The following is a 23,309-nucleotide window of genomic DNA, read 5'->3' on the forward strand; positions in this document are numbered from 1 at the left end:
GTAATGTAATCTCTCATTACTTTTTTTTTCCTTAAACATATATTACATTACTGTGTGTCATACATGGCAGTAGATACCATAGTAACCAAACTAAATATATCCCTGACCCCTTTGCCTTTATGCCCCATCCAGCTTGGCAACATAATGATTTCAACAATCGCTTCCTCCCAGGCTTCCCTCCTCCACCCCTTGTCACCTTTTGGCCCTTCTTCCTTTGACTATGCAAACCCAGAGTACCTCCCTAATCGTGTTTTCTGCTGCTATGTTGATTGACTGCCTCCTCAGTTGGGTCCTCACTGCTGATTGGTGGCCTTGAATTCATATCTATTTGCATTTTCCGCAGTAGCTATCCAAACCTCTTCTGTTCCTTATTATCCTGTCTATTGTCCTTCTCAGTTGACTGTGCCTCCTGTGATGGGGTCTCTCAGCTTCCTTTCTACTCATCTCATAATCTTTTATTGCCATCCTCACTTTTCTATTTTCTTGCAACACAAAATAAGTAAATACACACAGGTATCCCTACCTACCTTCTGGTCAAGGTTTTCGGTCCCAAACCCTCCCACCTCCTCAAAGCTTATTCCCAGCCGCAAGCATCCCTCACTCTAGTTGAAGAAGACATATTACCCACTATAGCAGAGTATATTACAGAATCATTGCCAAGCCATCTGTGCCTTGACATCTGATATCTCCCTTAAAATCAGAGGGGGAAAAAACTGTAACAAGTGTTTTAAAGTTCAAAGAATTTAAATAAGTTAAAATAATAGTATTTATTAAATTAGCAAGTTTTAAAACTTAATTTTGTTCCCAAAGTAATAAATTTGTACTTCATAGATAATTTAGAAATTTAGATTAAAAGAGAAGAAAATAAAATCCATCACTATCCCGACATCCAGAAATAACCATGGCTAATATTATATCTATTCTTCTAGTCATAGAGATGTGTCAGATTACATGGTACCTATTATCATGTTACCTTCCTTTTTCACAATTTGTTTTCAATATTTTTATCTGTCCTTATATATTTTAATATATAATTTGTAAACATTTTAGATACTGTATAGTTTTACATAATTTATTTATTAAAACTTCCCTTTATGGATATTTTATTTTCCCAGTGATTTATGTTTTAAATAATTACGTGATGAAATCTTTTTTTTTTCCCACACACACACACTGTATTTTATTTTTACAAGAGATAAATAGACTGACACCAAGCATTGTAAATGGATGACCACAACAAAAGCAACAATGATTGCAATTACCAAACACGAAACACACTCATACTATGTCATAATATTGACATTCAGTCCAGTAATCCTCCACTGTAACAGCTCCTTTACTTTGCAGTGAAAATTGATTTGTATATTCTTTGCCTCTGAGTCCTTGTGGGATTTTTTTTTTAATTCAAACGAAGTCACAAAAATTATAATCATCCTCATCAGTTCACTCAGTCCCATGTAATTAATTTTTTTCTTATCTTCATCTTTTGTTAGCACTTTTATGAGTTCATCAGTTTTTCATTAGAGTTCTGAAAATGCTTATTCATTCAGTTCAGCAGTACAGTTACCAGAAACCTGTACTTGTCAGAGTTTTTTCTATGAATTCCTTGAAGATGAACCCCTTTTATAGGAACATATTTACAAAAGCATCAGAGTACACCCAGAACTGTCTGTAAATGACAAAAGACTTAAAAATGACCACAGTTAAAGATTTGATGAAAGTTCATAATAGTGCAATTGACAAGGAAATTTAGTTATTTCTGAGATATGCATTTTAAAGTAATAACTAGAATTATGACTTATAACGTTATACCAGAACATATAAGATTTTTAGAAATTTCACGTAATGTCTGCAACATTTATATTAACATATTTCCATACAAATAACCCAATGAAAGTTTAGTATTAGTTGTTTTGTTTGTTTGTTTTTTTTGTACTGCAGGTTCTTATTAGTCATCAATTTTATACACATCAGTGTATACGTGTCAATCCCAATCACCCAATTCAGCACATATGTGATGAAATCTTGATAGCTAGACCCTTTTTGCAAATTCCTGATTATTTGTTTAGAATAAATTCCTTGAAGTTGAATTTTAGATCAAAGAATATTTACATTTTAAGCCTACTGATACCTGCTGCCAAATAATTGTACTTCACAATGGTTGTAACAAGTATTTAACCATCAGCAGTGTATAAGAGTATCTGTTTTCCCATACCTTTTCCAAAGCAGTGTGTAAAAGAGCAATCTTAGCCACTTTGCAAGGAGAAACTGGTATCTTATTTTGGTTTAATTTGCATTTCTTTGATTACTGAAGTCGCACATTTTTCTTACTGTCCATTGCATATCTTTTTTTGTAAATTGCCTGTTCATGAGCTTTTTCCTCTTCCCCTCATTTGTATGTTTATCTACTTTGATAATTTTGAGCTCATGGTTGTTCAAATTAGTAACAGTGTATTTTGTGCTTTCTGGTAGCTATAAATGGGGTTTTCCTTAACACAAAGGATAGACTGATTTTTCCATATAAGATAGACTAGAGAAAAAATGATGTACATACATATGGCATACATACATACATATGTATATGTACACATATGTGTATGTGTGTGTATATCTGTCAAGCATAGCTTGACAAAGACAATACTGTTCTGTGTAGCTTATTGACCTTCTTTATGCAACATCACCTTATTGGTCATCATTCAGGGTTTTGGAATAATTAGTCATTTAGTAAAGTAAAGCATAATGACATTGATCTCAGTCTATTTGTCTGACTTGTAAATTTTTCTTCAGTAATATTATTGTATTGCATTTTCTCTTTTTCAGACATTTTTCAAGTTTGCAGTAGGTGGCAACAACAGAAAGCATTCTTTCATTTGGTTCAAAATGTAATCAGGCGTTTATAGGGGGCAATATAAAGGAACCTGCCCTAAATGTGAAGAGCTCTGTGATAGAGGCTACTCCAGAAATGTAAATTCAGTGTGAAATTTGTGAGTATTTCATAGCGCAGTTAGGAAGTAAGCTCCAACAAATACTCTTTTTGGGAAGTTGCATTTTATTTTCCAATGTTGCAGTGCTTACTTATTGTAGCATGTTTTACTATTTTGGGGAATCTTAACCCCCACTACCACCTCTTTTTATATTTACAGCGGAAACCACTCAAGACAACCAGCCTCTTTTCTAGAGGAGCGGCCTTTTGAATGATGACCATTTAATACAGAGCCTTGAGTAATTTAACAGACTAAAAATACACGCTCAGAAAATGTGACCTTTTTAGGCCACTGCTTCCATTTTGAGTGGTCTTCATTGGAGTTTCAATTTGCTAATTTTAAAATTCAGGGTCAGTACATGTCTCAAGAGTATTTGTAATAATTTTCTGTAGAGCATAACATTCCCCCTGAAGTTGGTTAAACATTGTCTATAGTCCATTCACGAGAGGGGCAAGCAACATCGCCACAGAGGATCTGGGGACACACCTGCTTTTGTTTCCAGGCTACAATGACAGGTGGGTATTCTGTCCCAGAGGCCAGGAAAGGTGGCTGTAAGGTAGCCCTAGTGGTTGTGAGTTTTGAGGGGGAAAGAGGAACACTTGCTACTCTGGTCATTAACTCTTCCTCCTCAGCTAGAGTACAGCTTAGAAGAGAAGGTTTCTGGTGAAGAACGGCTGTTGTTGGCTAACCAACACAGAAGAGATCCCTAAGCTTTACAGGTGGTTTTTAAAAGATTAAAGCATTAAAATTTTTCAGGCTAAGGAAAAAGAAGAATTTCATGAAGATTGAAAATACATTCCCAGCCCCTTGCAGGTTTAACTAGGTTCCAACAGAGTTCTTAAGAATTGATTCAGATATTCTTGAATCATATTTTCTGTATTTCCAAAGCACTTGTTATGAGGAGATGAATTGCTTCTATAATACTTTTATGAACATTTCCACTTATATCTTGATGGGCCTTATTTGTTTGTCCAGGTTTTAGTAGTACCATATAGTTAAGCTAGTATTTTCTCTTGTGTTAGACTGCAGATACCTTTGAGACAAAAAATGTGATTTTTAAACTTCTTGTTGGCTTTTCTTTAGAACCAAGGACAGTATTCTGTGTCCCAGGAATACTGAGTAAACCATAACTGACTGTCCAAGAAAAAGAGGCAACATTAGTGGTCACTATTATCCCACAAAGAAATACAAAGAACATTCAGGAGATCTGGGATCAACTCCTGGTTCAGCCACAAATTCCAAGACTATGGGCAAATCTCTGAACCTCAGTTTCTTCATATGTAAAAAAAGGGGGACAGAGTAGATTTGAGTTTTAAGGTTTCTCCCAGATCCTTGATTCTCTGAGTCAGTATTTCTTCTCAAGATGGCTGAAACAGTCATTGCTTATTTATCTCATTTAGGAAATAACTGTATATCACCTGGTAACAGGATATGCAGTATTAGGAGGAATGCAGACTAAGTAGCGGTAACACAGAGTCTCAAAAATTTTAGTGGCTCCAAAAGGGAAGAATGTTGTTTCAGTCTTCATTAACAGTCTTAAAGTAGGCAGGTACCCCAGGACAGATGGACAACTCTGATTCATGAGAACATTCAAAGCCCAAGGCTCCTCCTGTTTTGCTGCTTTGCCATTGCCTGGGGTACTATCATCTGCGTGGTAGAAGCTCACTCAGCATGGGACTTAAGAGAGTCCAGCACAAGCAGCTTTATCTCCAAGAAGACCTGGAAGTTACAAACATACTTCTACTCAAACCCCATTGGCTAGAACTCAGTCATGTGGTCACATCTACAACCAGGAGAATAGAAAAGTCTTTAGCAACGTGGCTTGTACCCACCTACAACTTTAAGAGTCGGGGTGGGGTAAGGGTTCTGTAACTAAAAGGAAAGAGAGGAGATTGTATACTGGGGGACAGTCTCCGCCACTATGCCTTCTGTTATGATTTTAAACCACTCTGATAGTTTTTATTTTACTGTTTATTGTTTTTCTATCTTATCTAATGAAATAGGCTGAGATCAGGATCTGTGATTTATCCCTATATGTGTACCCCACAGCCCATGTCAAGGTATCTTGAACATAAATGGCATTCAGTAAAAATGTGTATATTTTATTTATATGCTGACTTTTCAGAGCATTTAAGTAAGCACTGTGTCCAATAATCCTCCCTCCTGTTACGCTGCTCCATCTACTTATTGCTTGCGTAGTGAATGTTACATGTAAAACTTTAATTCTCAGCCTAGTTGAGGAGACTATATTGGAACCTATGAAGTAGTAAAATTTTTAAATATCTATTATAGATAAATAGATTGATCGATTGGGGGCAGGTTGCTACTAATAGCAACTACTGCCTTTTCTGGGTAGCATGATTACGTGTAATGGAAAACCAAGAGCTTTCCAGAGTGGCTTAAACATTTGGTTTTAAGTGTATTCCCTGGACATCACATATAATTACATTTATGAGAAACTTTATTTTTTAAATTTTTATTTATTTATTTATTTTAACATCTTTATTGGAGTGTAATTGCTTTACAGTGGTGTGTTAGTTTCTGCTGTATAACAAAGTGAGTCAGCTATACGTATACATATATCTGCATATCCCCTCTCTCTTTCATCTCCCTATCCTACCCCTCTAGGTGGTCACAAAGCACTGAGCTGGTCTCCCTGTGCTATGCGGTTGCTTCCCACTAGCTATCTATTTTACATTTGATAGTGTATATATGTCCATGCCACTCTCTCACTTTGTCCCAGCTTACCCTTCCCCCTCCCCATGTCCTCAAGTCCATTCTCTACATCTGCATCTTTATTCCTGTCCTGCCCCTAGGTTCTTCAGAACCTTTTTTTTTTTTTTTAGATTCCATATATATATGTGTTAGCATACGGTATTTGTTTTTCTCTTTCTGACTTACTTCACTCTGTATAGCAGACTCTAGGTCCATCCACCTCACTACAAATAACTCAATTTCATTTATTTTTATGGCTGAGTAATATTCCATTGTATATATGTGCCACATCTTCTTTACCCATTCATCTGTCGATGGACACTTAGGTTGCTTCCAAATCCTGGCTATTGTAAATAGTGCTGCAATGAACATTGTGGTACATAACTCTTTTTGAATTATGGTTTTCTCAGGGTATATGCCCAGTAGTGGGATTGCTGGGTCATATGGTAGTTCTATTTTTAGTTTTTTAAGGAACCTCCATACTGTTCTCCATAGTGGCTGTATCAATTTACATTCCCACCAACAGTGCAAGAGGCTTCCCTTTTCTCCACACCCTCTCCAGCATTTATTTTTTGTAGATTTTTTGATGATGGCCGTTCTGACCGGTGTGAGATGATATCTCATTGTAGTTTTGATTTGCATTTCTCTAATGATTAATGATGTTGAGCATTCTTTCATGTGTTTGTTGTCAATCTGTGTATCTTCTTTGGAGAAATGTCTATTTAGGTCTTCTGCCCATTTTTGGATTGGGTTCTTTGTTTTTTTTGATATTGAGCTGCATGAGCTGTTTGTAAATATTTGAGATTAATCCTTTGTCAGTTGCCTCATTTGCAAATATTTTCTCCCATTCTGAGGGTTGTCTTTTCATCTTGTTTATGGTCTCCTTTGCTGTGCAAAAGCTTTTAAGTTTCATTAGGTCCCATTTGTTTATTTTTGGTTTTACTTCCATTTCTCTAGGAGGTGGGTCAAAAAGGATCTTTCTGTAATTTATGTATACAGTGTTAAGGAGTGTTCTAATTTCATAATTTTACATGTAGCTGTCCAGTTTTCCCAGCACCACTTATTGAAGAGGCTGTCTTTTCTCCATTGTATATTCTTGCCTCCTTTATCAAAGATAAGGTAACGATATGTGCATGGGTTTATCTCTGGGCTTTCTATCCTGTTCCATTGATCTATATTTCTATTTTTGTGCCAGTACCATACTGTCTTGATTACTGTAGCTTTGTAGTATAGTCTGAAGTCAGGGAGCCTGATTCTCCAGCTCCATTTTTCTTTCTCAAGATTGCTTTGGCTATTCGGGTCTTTTGTGTTTCCATACAAATTGTGAAATTTTTTGTTCTAGTTCTGTGAAAAATGCCATTGGTAGTTTGATAGGGATTGAATCGAATCTGTAGATTGCTTTAGGGAGTATAGTCATTTTCACAATGTTGATTCTTCCAATCCAATAATATGGTATATCTCTCCATCCGTTTGTATCGTCTTTAATTTCTTTCATCAGTGTCTTATAGTTTTCTGCATACAGGTCTTTTGTCCCTTTAGGTAGGTTTATTCCTAGGTATTTTATTCTTTTTGTTGCAATGGTAAATGGGAATGTTTCCTTAATTTCTCTTTCAGATTTTTCATCATTAGAGTACAGGAATGCAAGAGATTTCTGTGCATTAATTTTGTATCCTGCTACTTTACCAAATTCATTGATTAGCTCTAGTAGTTTTCTGGTAGCATCTTTAGGATTCTCTATGTATAGTATCATGTCATCTGCAAACAGTGAGTTTTACTTCTTTTCCGATTTGGATTCCTTTTATTTCTTTTTCTTCTCTGATTGCTGTGGCTAAAACTTCCAAAACTATGTTGAATAATGGTGAGAGTGGGCAATGTCGTCTTGTTCCTGATCTTAGTGGAAATGGTTTCAGTTTTTCACCATTGAGAATGATGCTTGCTGTGGGTTTCTCATATATGGCCTTTATTATGTTGAGGTAAGTTCCCTCTATGCCTGCTTTCTGGAGAGTTTTTATCATAAATGGGTGTTGAATTTTGTCAGAAGCTTTTTCTGCATCTATTGAGATGATCATATGGTTTTTCTCCTTCAATTTGTAATATGGTATATCACATTGATTGATTTGCATATATTGAAGAATCCTTGCATTCCTGGGATAAACCCCAGTTGATCCTGTTGTATGATCCTTTTAATGTGCTGTTGGATTCTGTTTGCTAGTATTTTGTTGAGGATTTTTGCATCTATGTTCATCAGTGATATTGGCCTGTAGTTTTCTTTCTTTGCGACATCTTTATCTGGTTTTGGTATCAGGGTGATGGTGGCCTCGTAGAATGAGTTTGGGAGTGTTCCTCCCTCTGCTATATTTTGGAAGAGTTTGAGAAGGATAAGTGTTAGCTCTTCTCTAAATGTTTGATAGAATTCGCCTGTGAAGCCATCTGGTCCTGGGCTTTTGTTTGTTGGAAGATTCTTAATCACTGTTTCTGTTTCAGTACATGTGATTGGTCTGTTCATATTTTCTATTTCTTCCTGGTTCAGTCTCAGAACGTTGTGCATTTCTAAGAATTTGTCCATTTCTTCCAGGTTGTCCATTTTATTGGCATATAGTTGCTTGTAGTAATCTCTCATGATCCTTTGTATTTCTGCAGTGTCAGTTGTTACTTCTCCTTTTTCATGTCTAATTCTGTTGATTTGAATCTTCTCCCTTTTTCCCTTATGAATCTGGCTAATGGTTTATCAATTTTGTTTGTCTTCTCAAAGAAACAGCTTTTAGTTTTACTGATCTTTGCTATCGTTTCCTTCATTTATTTCTGATCTGATCTTTATGATTTCTTTCCTTCTGCTAACTTTGGGTTTTTTTTGTTCTTCTTTCTCTAATTGCTTTAGGTGTAAGGTTAGGTTGTTTATTTGAGGTTTTTCTTGTTTCTTGAGGTAGGATTGTATTGCTATAAACTTCCCTCTTAGAAATGCTTTTGCTGCATCCCACAGGTTTTGGATCATTGTGTTTTCGCTGTTATTTGTCTCTAGGTATTTTTTGATTTCCTCTTTGATTTCTTCAGTGATCTCTTGGTTATTTAGTAGTGTATTGTTTAGCCTCCATGTGTTTGTATTTTTTACAGTTTTTTTTCCCTGTAATTGATATCTAGTCTTATAGCATTGTGGTTGGAAAAGATAGTTGATATGATTTCAATTTTCTTAAATTTATGAAGGCTTGATTTGTGACCCAAGATGTGATCTATCCTGGAGAATGTTCCATGAGCACTTGATAAGAAAGTGTAATCTGTTGTTTTTGGATGGAATGTCCTATAAATATCAATTAAGTCCATCTTGTTTAATGTATCATTTAAAGCTTGTGTTTCCTTATTTATTTTCATTTTGGGTGATCTGTCCTTGGTGAAAGTGGGGTGTTAAAGTCCCCTACTATTATTGTGTTACTGTCGGTTTCCCCTTTTATGGCTGTTAGCATTTGCCTGATGTATTGAGGTGCTCCTATGTTGGGTGCATAAATATTTACAATTGTTATATCTTCTTCTTGGATTGATCCCTTGATCATTATGTAGTGTAATTCTTTGTCTCCTGTAATAGTCTTTATTTTAAGTCTACTTTGTTTGATATGAGAATTGCTACTCCAGCTTCCTTTTGATTTCCATTTGCATGGAATAACTTTTTCCATCCCCTCACTTTCAGTCTGTATGTTCCCCTAGGTCTGAAGTGGGTCTCTTGTAGACAGACTATATATGGGCCTTGTTTTTGTATCCATTCAGCCAGTCTATGTCTTTTGGTTGGAGCATTTAATCCATTTACATTTAAGGTAATTATCGATATGTATGTTCCTCTTATCATTTTCTTAATTGTTTTGGGTTTGTTATTGTAGGTCTTTTCCTTCCTTGTGTTTCCTGCCTAGAGAAGTTCCTTTAGCATTTGTTGTAAAGCTGGTTTAGTGCTGCTGAATTCTCTTAACTTTTGCTTGTCTGTAAAGGTTTTAATTTCTCCATCGAATCTAAATGAGACCCTTGCTGGGTAGAGTAATCTTGGTTGTAGATTGTTTCCCTTTCATCACTTTAAGTATGTCCTGCCACTCCCTTCTGGCTTGCAGAGTTTCTGCTGAAAGGTCAGCTGTTAAACTTACGGGGATTCACTTGTAAACTTATGGGGATTCATTTGTATGTTATTTGTTGCTTTTCCCTCGCTGCTTTTAATATTTTTTCTTTGTATTTAATTTTTGATAATTGCATTAATATGTGTCTTGGCATGTTTCTCCTTGGATTTATCCTGTATGGGACTTTCTGCGCTTCCTGGACTTGATTACTTCCTTTCCCATATTAGGGAAGTTTTCAACTATAATCTCTTCAAATATTTTCTCAGTCTCTTTCTTTTTCTCTGCTTTTTCTGGGACCCCTATAATTTGAATGTTGGTGTGTTTAATGTTGTCCTAGAGTTCTCTGAGACTGTCCTCAATTCTCTTCATTCTTTTTTCTTTATTCTGCTCTGTGGTAGTTATTTCCACTATTTTTTCTTCCAGGTCACTTATCCGTTCTTCTACCTCTGTTATTCTGCTGTTGATTCCTTCTAGAGAATTTTTAATTTCATTTATTGTGGTGTTGATCATTGTTTGTTTGCTCTTTAGTTCTTCTAGGTCCTTGTTAAACGTTTCTTGTATTTTCCCCATTCTATTTCCAAGATTTTGGATCATTTTTACTATCATTACTCTGAATTCTTTTTCAGGTAGACTGCCTATTTCTTCTTCATTTGTTTGGTCTGGTGGGTTTTTTTTTTTTTTTTTAATTTTATAGCTACTTTATTTATTTATTTATTTATTTTTGGCTGTGTTGGGTCTTCGGTTCGTGCGAGGGCTTTCTCTAGTTGCGGCAAGTGGGGGCCACTCTTCATCGCGGTGCGGGGACCGCTCTTCATCGCGGTGCGCGGGCCTTTCACTATCGCGGCCCCTCCCGTTGCGGGGCACAGGCTCCAGACGCGCAGGCTCAGTAGTTGTGGCTCACGGGCCCAGCCGCTCCGTGGCATGTGGGATCTTCCCAGACCAGGGCTCGAACCCGTGTCCCCTGCACTAGCAGGCAGACTCTCAACCACTGCGCCACCAGGGAAGCCCGGTCTGGTGGGTTTTTACCTTGCTCCTTCATCTGCTGTGTGTTTCTCTGTCTTCTCATTTTGCTTAACTTACTGTGTTTGGGTCTCCTTTTCACAGGCTGCAGGTTTGTAGTTCCCATTGTTTTTGGTGTCTGCCCCCTATGGATAAGGTTGGTTCAGTGGGTTGTGTAGGCTTCCTGGTGTAGGGGACTGGTGCCTGTGTTCCGGTGGATGAGGCTGGATCTTGTCTTTCTGGTGGGCAGGACCGTGTCCGGTGGTGTGTTTTGGGATATCTGTGAACTTATTATGAGTTTAGGCAGCCTCTCTGCCAGTGGGTGGGGTTGTGTTCTTGTCTTGCTAGTTGTTTGGCATGCGGTGTCCAGCATTGGAGCTTGCTGGTCATTGAGTGGAGCTGGGTGTTAGCATTGAGACAGAGATCTCTGGGAGAGCTCTTGCCGATTGATATTACGAGGGGCCGGGAGATCTCTGGTGGACCAATGTCCTGAACTCGTCTCTCCCACCTCAGAGGCTCAGGCCTGACACCCGGCAGGAGTACCAAGACCCTGTCAGCCACACAGCTCAGAAGAAAAGGGAGAAAGGAAAATAAATAAATAAATAAATAAAATAAAATAAAGTTATTGAAATAAAAAAGGTAAAAAATTAAAAAGTAATTAAAAAAAAGAAGACAGCGACCAAACCAATAAAACACTCCAATGATAACAAGTGCTAAAAACTATACTAAAAAAAAAAAACCAGACAGACAGAACCCTAGGAGAAATGGTAAAAGCAAACGTATACAGACAAAATCACAGAAAGAAGTATAAAGATACACACTCAGAAAAAGAGAAAAAGGGAAAAAAAATATATATATATATATCTAAAAGGAAGAGAGCAACCAAATCAATAAACAAATCTACCAGTGATAATAAGCTCTAAATACTAAACTAAGATAAACATAAAACTAGAAACAAATTAGACACAGAAGGCAAACCCCAAGTCTACAGTTGCTCCCAAAGTCCACCGCCTCAGTTTTGGGATGATTTGTTTTCTATTCAGGTATTCCAGAGATGCAGGGAACATCAAGTTGATTGTGGAGATTTAATCCGCTGCTCCTGAGGCTGCTGGGAGAAATTTCCCTTTCTCTTCTTTGTTCGCACAGCTCCTGGGGTTCAGCTTTGGAGTTGGCCCCGCCACTGCGTGTATGTCACCTGAGGGCATCTGTTCTTCGCTCAGACAGGACGGGGTTAAAGTAGCAGCTGATTAGGGGGCTCTGGCTCACTCAGGCCGGGTGCAGGGTGGGGTATGGAATGCGGGGCGAGCCTGCGGTGATGGAGGCCAGCGTGACGTTGCAACGGCCTGAGGTGCACCACATGTTCTCCCCGGGAAGTTGTCCCTGGATCACGGGACCCTGGCAGTGGTGGGCTGCACAGTCTCCCAGGAGGAGAGATGTGGATAGTGACCTGTGCTTGTACACAGGATTCTTGGTGGCTGCAGCAGCAGCCTTAGCGTTTCTTGCCCGTCCCTGGTGTCTGCGCTGATAGCCGTGGCTCGCGCCCATTTCTGGAGCTCATTTAGGCGGTTCTCTGAATCCCCTCTCCTCGCGCACCCCGAAACAACGATCTCTTGCCTCTTCGGCAGCTCCAGACTTTTTCCTGGAATCCCTCCCGTCTAGCTGTGGTGCACTAGCCCCCTTCAGGCTGTGTTCACACAGCCAACCCCAGTCCTCTCCCTGGGATCTGACCAGCGAAGCCCGAGCCTCAGCTCCCAGCCCCCACCCATCCCAGTGGGTGAGCAGAGAAGCCTCTCGGGCTGGTGAGTGTTGGCCGGCACCGATCCTCTGTGCGGGAATCTCTCTGCTTTGCCCTCTGCACCCCTGTTGCTGGGCTCTCCTCTGTGGCTCTGAAGCTTCCCCCCACCCCATCCCCACCAGTGAAGGGGCTTCCTAGTGTGTAGAAACGTTTCCCCCTTCACAAGCTCCCTCCTAGAGGTACAGGTCACGTCCCTATTCTTTTGTCTCTGATTTTTCTTTTTTCTTTTGCCCTACCCAGGTGGGGAGTCTCTTGCCTTTTGGGAAGTCTGAGGTCTTCTGCCAGCATTCAGTAGGCGTTCTGTAGGAGTTGTTCCACATGTAGATGTATTTTTGATGTATTTGTGGGGAGGAAGGTGATCTCCACGTCTTACTCCTCCACCATCTTGAAGGTCCTCCTCTATTTATGAGAAACTTTAAAACAGATCTTTCTCTGAAAGATTTTTGGGTTCTGTCTTCTCTGTTCCCTTCATTAGTGTGAATAATAAAGAGCTGACTGCAGTGCTGAGTGTGGGTCTACACAGAGTGAGCTGTTTATGGGTAGCCATATAAAGCTCATTTTAAAAGCAGGCCACACTTTACTGACTCTGTGTTAACAGCTTCTCCACTCTGACTTCTGGTTTTTTCTCTGTGAACTTGTACACTGTAATCCAATATGGGAATGAAAAGTGCTGGTGTGTGCCTTACCAGTTTTACATTTGATAAGAACTACCTTGGAAGAATTGTCCTATTTGCTCATATCCAGTTTCCTCAAATCTTCCCCCTTCAAGTTTACCTACTTTTATAACTGACTGTAACCACCCAGCTCAAAATGATCATTCTATCAGAAAGAGAAGAAGGCTTGGTTCAAGCCCTGGGCAAACTGCAGCATAAGGACAAGGTGTGTTTGTATAAGACAAGCCTTTATTCCCTTTACAAACATGCCAACTTGCCAAAGACAGGCAAATGGCAAATACTGGCTATAGTCTGGACCAGGAAGAGTGGCTCCCAGCCTTTACTCAGCCTCACCCCACATTCCCAGAGCTCTCACTGAGCCTCAACACCAGGCTGTTCTTGGGACATTTTTCTCCAAGGGATAGGACACATTTTTTTCAGCTAAGGGCTTGATCTTACCTTTCTATGTCAACAGAGGGCAGCAGAGGGCACCACTCTGTAGCCTAACCTGTAAGCCTCAAACTGGGTGAGGCTCAATCCCCTAGCTCCTACAGAGACAAATAACATGGATGATTTTTTTAGCTATGGCTAAGACTAGGGCTGTTACAGGCATGGTGGGGGGTGGAGGAGGGGTGGGTTGCTAAACATTTTGCATTATGTAGAAAAGTCCCATACATGGAAGAATATTCCCACCCCCAAATGTTAGTTAACTTCCTTCTGGTATTGTTTTCCAACCTCAAGTAAAGCATTCCTGCCTAACTTAGCACTTTCACCATTTTGTGTTGTTACTCATCTTAGCAAAGCTCCTTGATACTACAAACTGGCCTTTTCATCTTTGCATTTTCACTTTTTAAACTCATTTTAAATTTTAGTCATTGAATGATCGTAGACAGATATTTAACAGGGGAGAGACAAGAGGTAATGGATAGAATTTAAAAGTATGTCAGTAGGTTACAGAGTTTAGATAGAACTGGATTAGATGAGCCCATCTTCTTGAACCTTAATTTTCTCACGTATAAAATGAGACTAACATATACCCTATTTTAAAATACCCTGTAAATTGTAAAGTGAAGGACAAGATTTTTTACAAAGAATGTCTAGGACCAGATTTGTTCCCAATTATTATTTTTGGAAATTAGATATCCAAACCTCTGAAAGAGCACAACTATATAAAGAAGATATTTTAGCACAAAAGACCTGGTATATAATACGGGACATAAAAAAATAACAAGAAACAGATATGTATTATACATATATATCATTGAATAGTGATTTTTAAAGTTTTTGTACCACAACTCAGAGTGGGAAGCATAGCTTTTATAGTGTCCCATTACACACATATAACAAGTTTCTTGAAACAATATACTTAACTTCACCACATGGGCTATACTATTTTCTGTTCTATTTTATCTAATTTTTAAAATGATACTCATGGCCTATTAAATTAATTTTTTATTGAAGTATAGTTGATTTACAATGTTGCATTAATTTCTGCTGTACAGCAAAGTGATTTGGGTATATATTTGTTATATTATATATATTCTTTTTCATATTCTTTTCCATTATGACTTATCACAGGATGTTGAATATAGTTCCCTGTGCTATACAGTAGGACTTCGTTGTCTATCCATCCTGTATATAGTAGTTTGCATCTGCTGACCCCAACCTCCCAATCCACCTCTCTCCCACCCCCTCCCCCTTGGCAGCCATAGGTCTGTTCTCTATGTCTGTGAGTCTGTTCTGTTTTGTAGGTAGGTTTATTTGTGTCATATTTTAGATCATATACATATATATATATATATATATATATATGTATATATGAGATCTGTTAAATTCTTATTTTCCCAACAACAACAACTTTGATTCTTTAAAACAAATATGTCAAATATCTGAGTCCATCAAAAATAAATATTTCAGGTGCCTCTTTTCCTAGGGCTCTGTGCATATAGTCTGCCTGGGTGGTCCTGAACAATTCATTTCATGAAATAAATTCTAACAGCTTGCTTTTCATTTGCCTGTTATTGCTCTTACCACTATCACAGATCAGGCTGCCAGGCCATGGATTATTCACAGGCCTGTGGATCATACCCTTAAAATGGACTTCTTCAATAATTACTGTAGCATAACTTTTAAAATGGATGACCATACATATTCCTCTGAAAACATATCCAGTTGTTTGGATGCTTTGTGTTTGAGACTCCCACTCAAGTTATTTTTCTCTTACAAACAGACTAGTATAATGAGCGTATAGGTTCTGGAAACTGCTGCCCTTTTTTTTTAAACTGGCTTTGTGATTTCAAATTATTTAGCTTTTCTGTGTCTCACATTCCAAATCTTAAAACGGGGATCAAAATACCTACTCAAATCATTGTATTAATTGAGGTATTTATATGAGGCCCTTAGCATAATAGTTGATATATAGTACAAATTGATAATAGTCACTGACTTTATTTTTTTTTAATTTATTTTTATTGAAGTATAGTTGATTTACAATGTTGTGTTAGTTTCAGGTCCCCCCCGACCCTTTTCCCTTTGGTAACCATAAGTTTGTTTTCTATGTCTGTGGGGTCTGTTTCTGTTTTACGTATAAGTTCATTTGTATCTTTTTTTTTTTTTTTTTAGATTCTACATATAAGCGATAGCATATGATATTTGCCTTTCTCTGTCTGGCTTACTTCACTTAGTATGATAATCTTTTTTTTTTTAAATAAATTTATTTATTTATTTATTTTTTGGCTGCGTTGGGTCTTTGTTGCTGCTTGCAGGCTTTCTCTAGTTGCGGTGAGCAGGGGCTACTCTTCGTTGTGGTGCACAGGCTTCTCATTGCGGTGGCTTCTCTTGTTGCAGAGCACGGGCTCTAGGCGTGTGGGCTTCAGTAGCTGTGGCACGCAGGCTCAGTAGTTGTGGCTCACGGACTCTAGAGCGCAGGCTCAGTAGTTGTGACGCACGGGCTTAGTTGCTCCGCAGCATGTGGGATCTTCCCGGACCAGGGCTCAAACCCATGTCCCCTGCATTGGCAGGCAGATTCTTAACCCCTGCACCACCAGGGAAGTCCCTGGTATTGAGTTCTAAAACGAACTCCTCGTGTGAATTATTACGTGTGAGACATCACGCAAGATAATGGACAACGTAAAAGCAATATGGCTGTCCCTTATAATAAAAGGAAAACCATAACATAGAAGTGTAGCTCAATGATAGTTATTCTGCTAAGTAGTACTAAGCTAATGACATTTAGGTAGCATGTAGCTTTCTGATTATCTCTCTATCTCCTTTGATGCAAGGACAGATTTTAGTAATATTTATGAGAATGTTTTTCCTTAGATGGTTCTTAAAAATCACTTTCTCATGGACACATTTCCTGGGAGCTGGACAGCAACAACAACAACAAAGTTCAAGTAATAGTCTGCCGAGGCCTTTGAATGTTGAAATGTGAATATTGAAATTGTTGTCTGAATAAAAAATAAAAATAAATTTTAAAAATTAAAAAACATAAAAAGAATGAGGAGGTAGAGGATGTGACCTGGGACTCTCCGGATTAGAAAGACCCACTCAGAGCCGTAGTCACAATCTCTCATAGTTTAAGTGAAGGAAAAAAAAAAAGGAATTGTTGTTTGAGGAACCGTATACTTTGGAAACAGGGAAAGTTAGGGTTAATGTTCTGATACGGAAGTGGAGAATTCTGACTAGTGTTCTCACCTATTAGACAGATTGTTTTTTATATTAGTTCATGAAACTACATCTTTATGTAGGAAAATTTAGCTTTTTTTTGATAAAGAGAATTTCTGGTCACCTCCCTTAACTTCCTCAGGGTTTTCCCCCACTCACCTTCAGAACCTCAGAAAGTATTCCTCAACCTACCAAAGGAAAATGATTTGGGTGAGCTTTTCTTTGGAAGACGTGTCACTAATACATATTTTTTAAATTTCCTGCAAAGATCTGTTCAAGCTTTATCATAAGCACAATAAAGAATCTTTATTTTGTTTATTCTAACAACAACAATGAAACAAAGAGAGCTATCAGTATCATTTTCTGCATATCTTCTATATGCAGGTACTGTGCTTAAGTCTTTTTTTTTTTTTCTTTTTGGGCTGTGCTGGGTCTTCGTTGCTGTGCGTGGGCTTTCTCTAGTTGCGGCGAGCTGAGCGGGGGCTACTCTTCGTTGCGGTGCGCGGGCTTCTAATCACGGTGGCTTCTCTTATTGTGGAGTACAGGCTGTAGGTGCGCGGGCTTCAGTAGTTGTGGCTCGCAGGCTCTAGAGCACAGGCTCAGTAGTTGTGGTGCATGGGCTTATTTATCCGCAGCATGTGCGATCTTCTCGGACCAGGGATCGAACCCATGTTCCCTGCGTTGGCAGGCAGATTCTTAATCACTGCGCCACCAGGGAAGTCCCTGTACTGAAGTCTTTACATGTGTTATTTTACTTAACTTTCACATAATAGGCATAGCCTATAATCCCCACTTTATTTTTCCTCTTCCAGTTTTATTGAGATATAATTGACATACAACACTGTATGAATTTAAGGTGTACAACATAATGATTTGACTTACATACGTTATGAAATGGCTACCACATAAGTTTAGTTAATATCTATCATCTTATATACATACAAAAGAAAAAAAAGAAAAAACATTTTCCCCCTGTTATGAGATCTCTTAGGATTTACTCTCTTAACTTTCATATATAACATACAGCAGTGTTAATTATATTAATCATGTTGTACATTACATCCTTAGTACCTATTTATCATATAACTGGAAGTTCATACCTTTTGACCACCTTTGTCACCATACAAAGATGTTACATTATTAATGACTATATTCCCCACACTGTACATTTCATCCTCCCTCTAATAATGAGAAACTGACACTCAGGTTTACCTGAACATACATAACTAATAAATAACAGAGTCAGGATTTGAACCCAGATCTCTTTACTAGCTTCTAACCACATTGGTGCCTGTGAAGGAAATCCGAATCTTCATGCATTAGAACTGAGGTCATCATACTCTTTCTTTTTCTTGGTGTTTATGACAAAAATTGTCACTGGGTCATAATACTTTAACTTCTCTTAGGTTCTGGCTTAACTGAGTCATTTTCCTTTAAAAAAAACACATTTTTTTTTCTCAAGAAAAAAACCAACTCTAGAATAGCTCACATTTTTATGCCAGAATAATTGTACCTTAACTTCTATTCTTAAATTTTTTCCTAATAATGAGTTTTGAATATCTTCTTGGGAAAGGAGACCAGTCATCTTTTAGTCATTACTGAAATTTGAAGAGGTTCATTTGGTTCTTTAAAGAGCTTACTCACCTTGATAATGGCTTTGTAGTGCTCCACACTTAGTATGCCCACGTGCTGAAATAAAAAATTACTTGTGACTATGGGACTTGGCTTAATATCTCTAGAGGTGCAATGTCCCATTCAGTAGCCACTAGCCACATGTGACTATTTATTTTTCAATTTAAATTAATTTAATTAATTAATTAATTAACTAGAGATGCAAGAGGGAAGAGATATGGGAACATATGTATATGTATAACTGATTCACTTTGTTATAATGCAGAAACTAACACACCATTGTAAAGCACCATTGTAAAGCAATTATACTCCAATAAAGATGTTTAAAATAAATAAATAAATAAATTGATTAATTAATTAATTAAGATTAAATAAAATTTAAAATTCAGTCCCTCAGTCATACTGGCCACATTTCAAATGCTAATGTATGAGACAGTGCAAATTATAGAACATTTCTATCATCACAAGAAGTTCTCAGGAAGTATTGCTCTAGGATGTACGTTTTTCATGGCCCCCTTTCCCTACCTTCCAAATTCTGTCCCTAAAACAACATTGGCCTCCTTGAAGAATAACCTGTGCAGTTTCTGTAATTTGGGGATACAACTTATCTTCCCAATGATTTCCCACGATGTTTGACATAGAGAAGTTTTTGTTGGCCCGGTTGGTATTTCTGTGCTCTAGGGAGGCATGCTTAACCCAGACTAAAGTTCATCTTACTAAAATGGCAAGTCTGTAGAGCCAGCTAATTTTTATTTGCCAGATTACATATTAAACCAATATCTTAGGTGGCTGTTATTAGAACCATTTATATACTCTGTTTTGTTGAATTGCTTCAGAGACCTACCCTGATCCTTGATTGAGTAGTGATGTTGCTCTCAGAGCTTACAGGCAACGTGTTAGCTTCTGTAACAGATTTGGCCATCTCATTGACATGTTCCACAAAGAGGTTGCCTGTATTAGTTAGTCTGTATTATTTGGAAGTGTTTGTTTTGTTTGTTTGTTTTTTGTTTTTTTAATAAATCCAATTCTTCCAGTGTATCCTGGTTGGCTTTGATTGCTGTTGAAGGAAACAGAGATGTATATTCATCTTCTTTCCATTTGTGGGTTCTAAAATAATCCTGGTACATGGACATATTGATTGATATAGATTAGTGTGGTGCACTCAGGCCTACTAGGAATGTACCAGTACTACATTGGTCTTGAGCACACCCATGTCGCATGGGTAAATTTCTTTGGTCTGTCTTTTCCATAGTGACATACCACAATAAGCTCCTTTAGAGAAATTTGTTGAATATGTTGTTTGCCAGTGATATTTTATTGCTTGAGTATATAGAACAATATACTGAACATCTTTCCTGCGTATAAAATAGTCCTGGGAAGTTGGGTGTTTTTTTCCCCCAAGTGAGGTAAGCAGTGAACAGTACTTACTAGTGTCAGGTTTGAACCCTTTATAACCACATAGAAACAGGCAACCGCTCTCCTTCTCTCAGCTGTACAAATAATCTAATTGAGAGATAGAGCAGATATCTGTTCAGAATGTTCTTGGTTACTGGACACCTTATAACCAAGGCCTTATATTAACCACCATTGTTCCAGTTTCAAGGATTTAAGGTCATTCCCAAAGTTCAAAAAAGTTATGATCAGTATTAGTAAAGTATTGGTAATTGTGAAGTGAAATGATGGGATACAGGGCAATAAATTATATTAATCTCCACTTCTGTGTAACTTTGAAAAAATTTAAAATGAAGAGGAAAAAATGAACTCTTCTCAATACTCTGTAATGACCTATATGGGAAAAGAATCTAAAATAAAGAGTGGATATATGTATATGTATAACTGATTCACTTTGCTGTACAACAGAAACTAACACAACATTGTAAATCAACTATACTCCAATAAAAATTTTTAAAATTTTGTTGACGATACTAAGCTAAAAAAAAAGAGTAAACAGTGTCACAAGTTTTTTTGTTGTTTTTTTGGGGGGGGTTGTTTTGTTTTGTTTTTGCTACTGAGTTGTATGAGTTCCTTGTATTTTTTGGAAATTAACCCATTATCAGACAATATATCTGGTTTACAAATATTTTCTTCTACTCTGTAAGTTGCCTTGTCATTCTGTTGACTGAAGCTTTTTAGTTTGATATAGTCCCACTTGTCTATTTTTGCTTTTGTTGCCTCTGCTTTTGGTGTCATTTCAAGAAATTATTGCCAAGACTGATGTCAAGAATGAGTAAGGGACTTGAACAGACAGTTCTCCAAAGAAGACATACAAATGGCCAATAGGTACATGAAAAGGTGCCCACCATCATTAATTATCAGGGAAATGCAAATCAAAACCACAATGAGATATCACCTCACACCTCTTAGGATGGCTTATTATTTTTTAAAAAGATAACAAGTGTTGGGAAGGTTGTGGAGAAATTGGAACCCTTGTACACTTTTGAAGAGAATGTAAAATAGTGCAGCAGCTATGAAAAACAGTATGTAGATTTCTCATAAAATTAAAAATGGAACTACCATAGGATCCAGCAATCTCACTTCTGGGTATATATCCAAAAGAATTGAAATCAGGATCTCAAGGAGATATCTGCACTCCCATATTTATTGCAGCACTATTCACAGTAGCCAACATATGGAAACAACCCAAGTGTCCATTGACAGATGAATGGATACAGAAAATGTATATACTGTATGTACAATGGAATATTATTCAGCCTTTAAAAAGGAAATTCTGCCGTTTGCGACATGGATGAACCTGGAGGACATTATGCTAAGTAAAATAAGCGAGTCACAAAAAAGACAAATACTGCTTGATTCCACTTATACGAGTTATCCAAAATAGTCAAACTCATGAAAGCAGAGAATACAATAGTGGTTTCCAGGGCCTGAGGGGAGAGGGAAATGGGGATTTGTTATTCAATGGGTATAAAGTTTCAGTTATACCAGATGAATAAGTTCTGGAGGTCTGCTGTACAATATAGCGCCTATAGCTAACAATATGGTATTTTATTGTGCATTTCAAAATTTGCTGAGAGTAGGTCTCATGTTAAATGTTCTTGCCACAAAAACTAACAACAATATCAGCAATAACAAAAAACCCAAGGAACACGAGGAACTCTGGGAAATGTCAGATATTTCTACTACCTTGACTGTGATTATGGTATCATGGGTATTTGCATAGTTCCAAGCTTATCAAATTGTACACATTAAATATAGTAGTTCTTTGTATAGCAATTACACCTCAATAAAGCTGTTAAAATTTTTTAAATAAGAAAATTTTTTTTAATATCATGAGCTCTTTGGGTGAATTTAATTATAGCTGTTTTTGTTATTAGTAATAAGACATCTTACTAAAACAAAAATTAGCTCAAAGAAACATTAACAGCTCTTTTGGAGCTGCATCTTAATTGAATGTCAGAAGTTTAATAAACCAATGAGGAAATGCCCTACCTTACTTAAATGTAGCAGTAAATTACTCTTTCACACCCACTTTTGATTCATCGCAAATGTCAGCAAGGTGATATTGTTCTACCAAACAATTACATTTATGTAATATTTTCTTATCTATTTCCTTAATCGCTAGGTTGTTATTCCCATTATTATTTCTCTACTATTTTGCTTTTACAAGTCTTGGTGTGCAGGGCATACTTGTCTACTGGGCATCAGTTTTAGAGACTCTTTCTCTGACTTTGATTTGTTTTTATCACATCAGATCAGGCACATTGTTGAACAGCAAGAAAAGGGTTAAAGAAAATAGCTCTAATGAATAAAAGATTGTGATATCTTCTATATGCATGCACTGATTTCACCAAAATTCTGATTCCCTCATTCAGTAGTAATAATAATGTTTTCATGACTATTGCAGCGCTTACACACACACACACACACACACACACACACACACACACACACGCGCGCGCGCGCGCGCACACACACCCTCCCTCCTCAGGCTGCCAGTCTGCCCTCATTCAGTAGCAATAATAATATTTTTATGACTATTGCAGCGCTTGCACACACACACACACAAACACATACGCGCGCGCGCACACACACACGCACACCCTCCTTCCTCAGACTGCCAGTCTGTCCTAAGGCAGTGGCAGACGCCCCTGATTGGTGGGCTCTGTTTATTCTGTGACCAGATTCCTTCTGAAAGAAGGCAGGCCATGACTGCCTGAAGTCTATTGGCCGGGGCTGCTCTGGACCCTCCCTTTCTTTTTCACAGCACACACCACAGTGAAGTCTGTGCGGAATCCTAAACCAGCCCAATTTACATCCATTCATGAATCTGTGACGTCAGCAAGCCTTCGGGCTCCTTTGAGGTGGGCGGGAGGATTGTGTGGGTAGAATCCCCCTCCCCCTTATTTTTCTAATTCTGCAAGGCTTTTTAAATTAACCTTACATCTTTTTAAAGCAAGAAAATGGAACGGCATGTGTAGGAATTCTTCATTGTTGTGAGTATCGCACTCTGTTTTTCTGTTTCATCAGCATTTATTTCACAAGGACAGATGGAGAATGTATTTGTGATTTGAGGTGATTAGAAAACTGATATTATTGAAGGAGACACGATGAGAGAGACAGACAGAAGCAAAGAGAAACCTGAAACCCCGTTACAGCTAGGAGCCTCTGAAACTGACAGCTGGTTTTCCTTTGCTTGTCTGCCTGCTAGACGTGGACATTTTTCATTTACGGTTCTGCACGTTACCTCTGGATGCTGGCTTGGCTTTCCTTAAAGGGAGATTCATCTCTCTGAGCGATGATGTGAATTGTATTATAG

General features: G+C 37.9%; 1 protein-coding gene across 2 annotated transcripts in view; it reads left to right on the plus strand.

The window, feature by feature from the left end:
* MAP3K13 (mitogen-activated protein kinase kinase kinase 13) overlaps window positions 1-23,309 on the plus strand; it is a 167,877-nt gene that overhangs the window by 52,825 nt on the left and 91,743 nt on the right. Inside the window, exon 1 of one of the 2 annotated variants that reach the window (XM_028162093.2) lies at window positions 22,876-22,986. The exons of the other annotated variant lie outside the window; for it this stretch is intronic. The gene's annotated coding sequence lies outside the window, so the exon portion shown is untranslated. Of the gene's footprint in view, window positions 1-22,875; window positions 22,987-23,309 lie in introns of those variants that run through there. 2 annotated transcript variants of the gene reach the window in all.

The sequence above is a fragment of the Balaenoptera acutorostrata genome, chromosome 4 (assembly GCF_949987535.1).
Source record: "Balaenoptera acutorostrata chromosome 4, mBalAcu1.1, whole genome shotgun sequence".
Classification (NCBI taxonomy): domain Eukaryota; kingdom Metazoa; phylum Chordata; class Mammalia; order Artiodactyla; family Balaenopteridae; genus Balaenoptera; species Balaenoptera acutorostrata.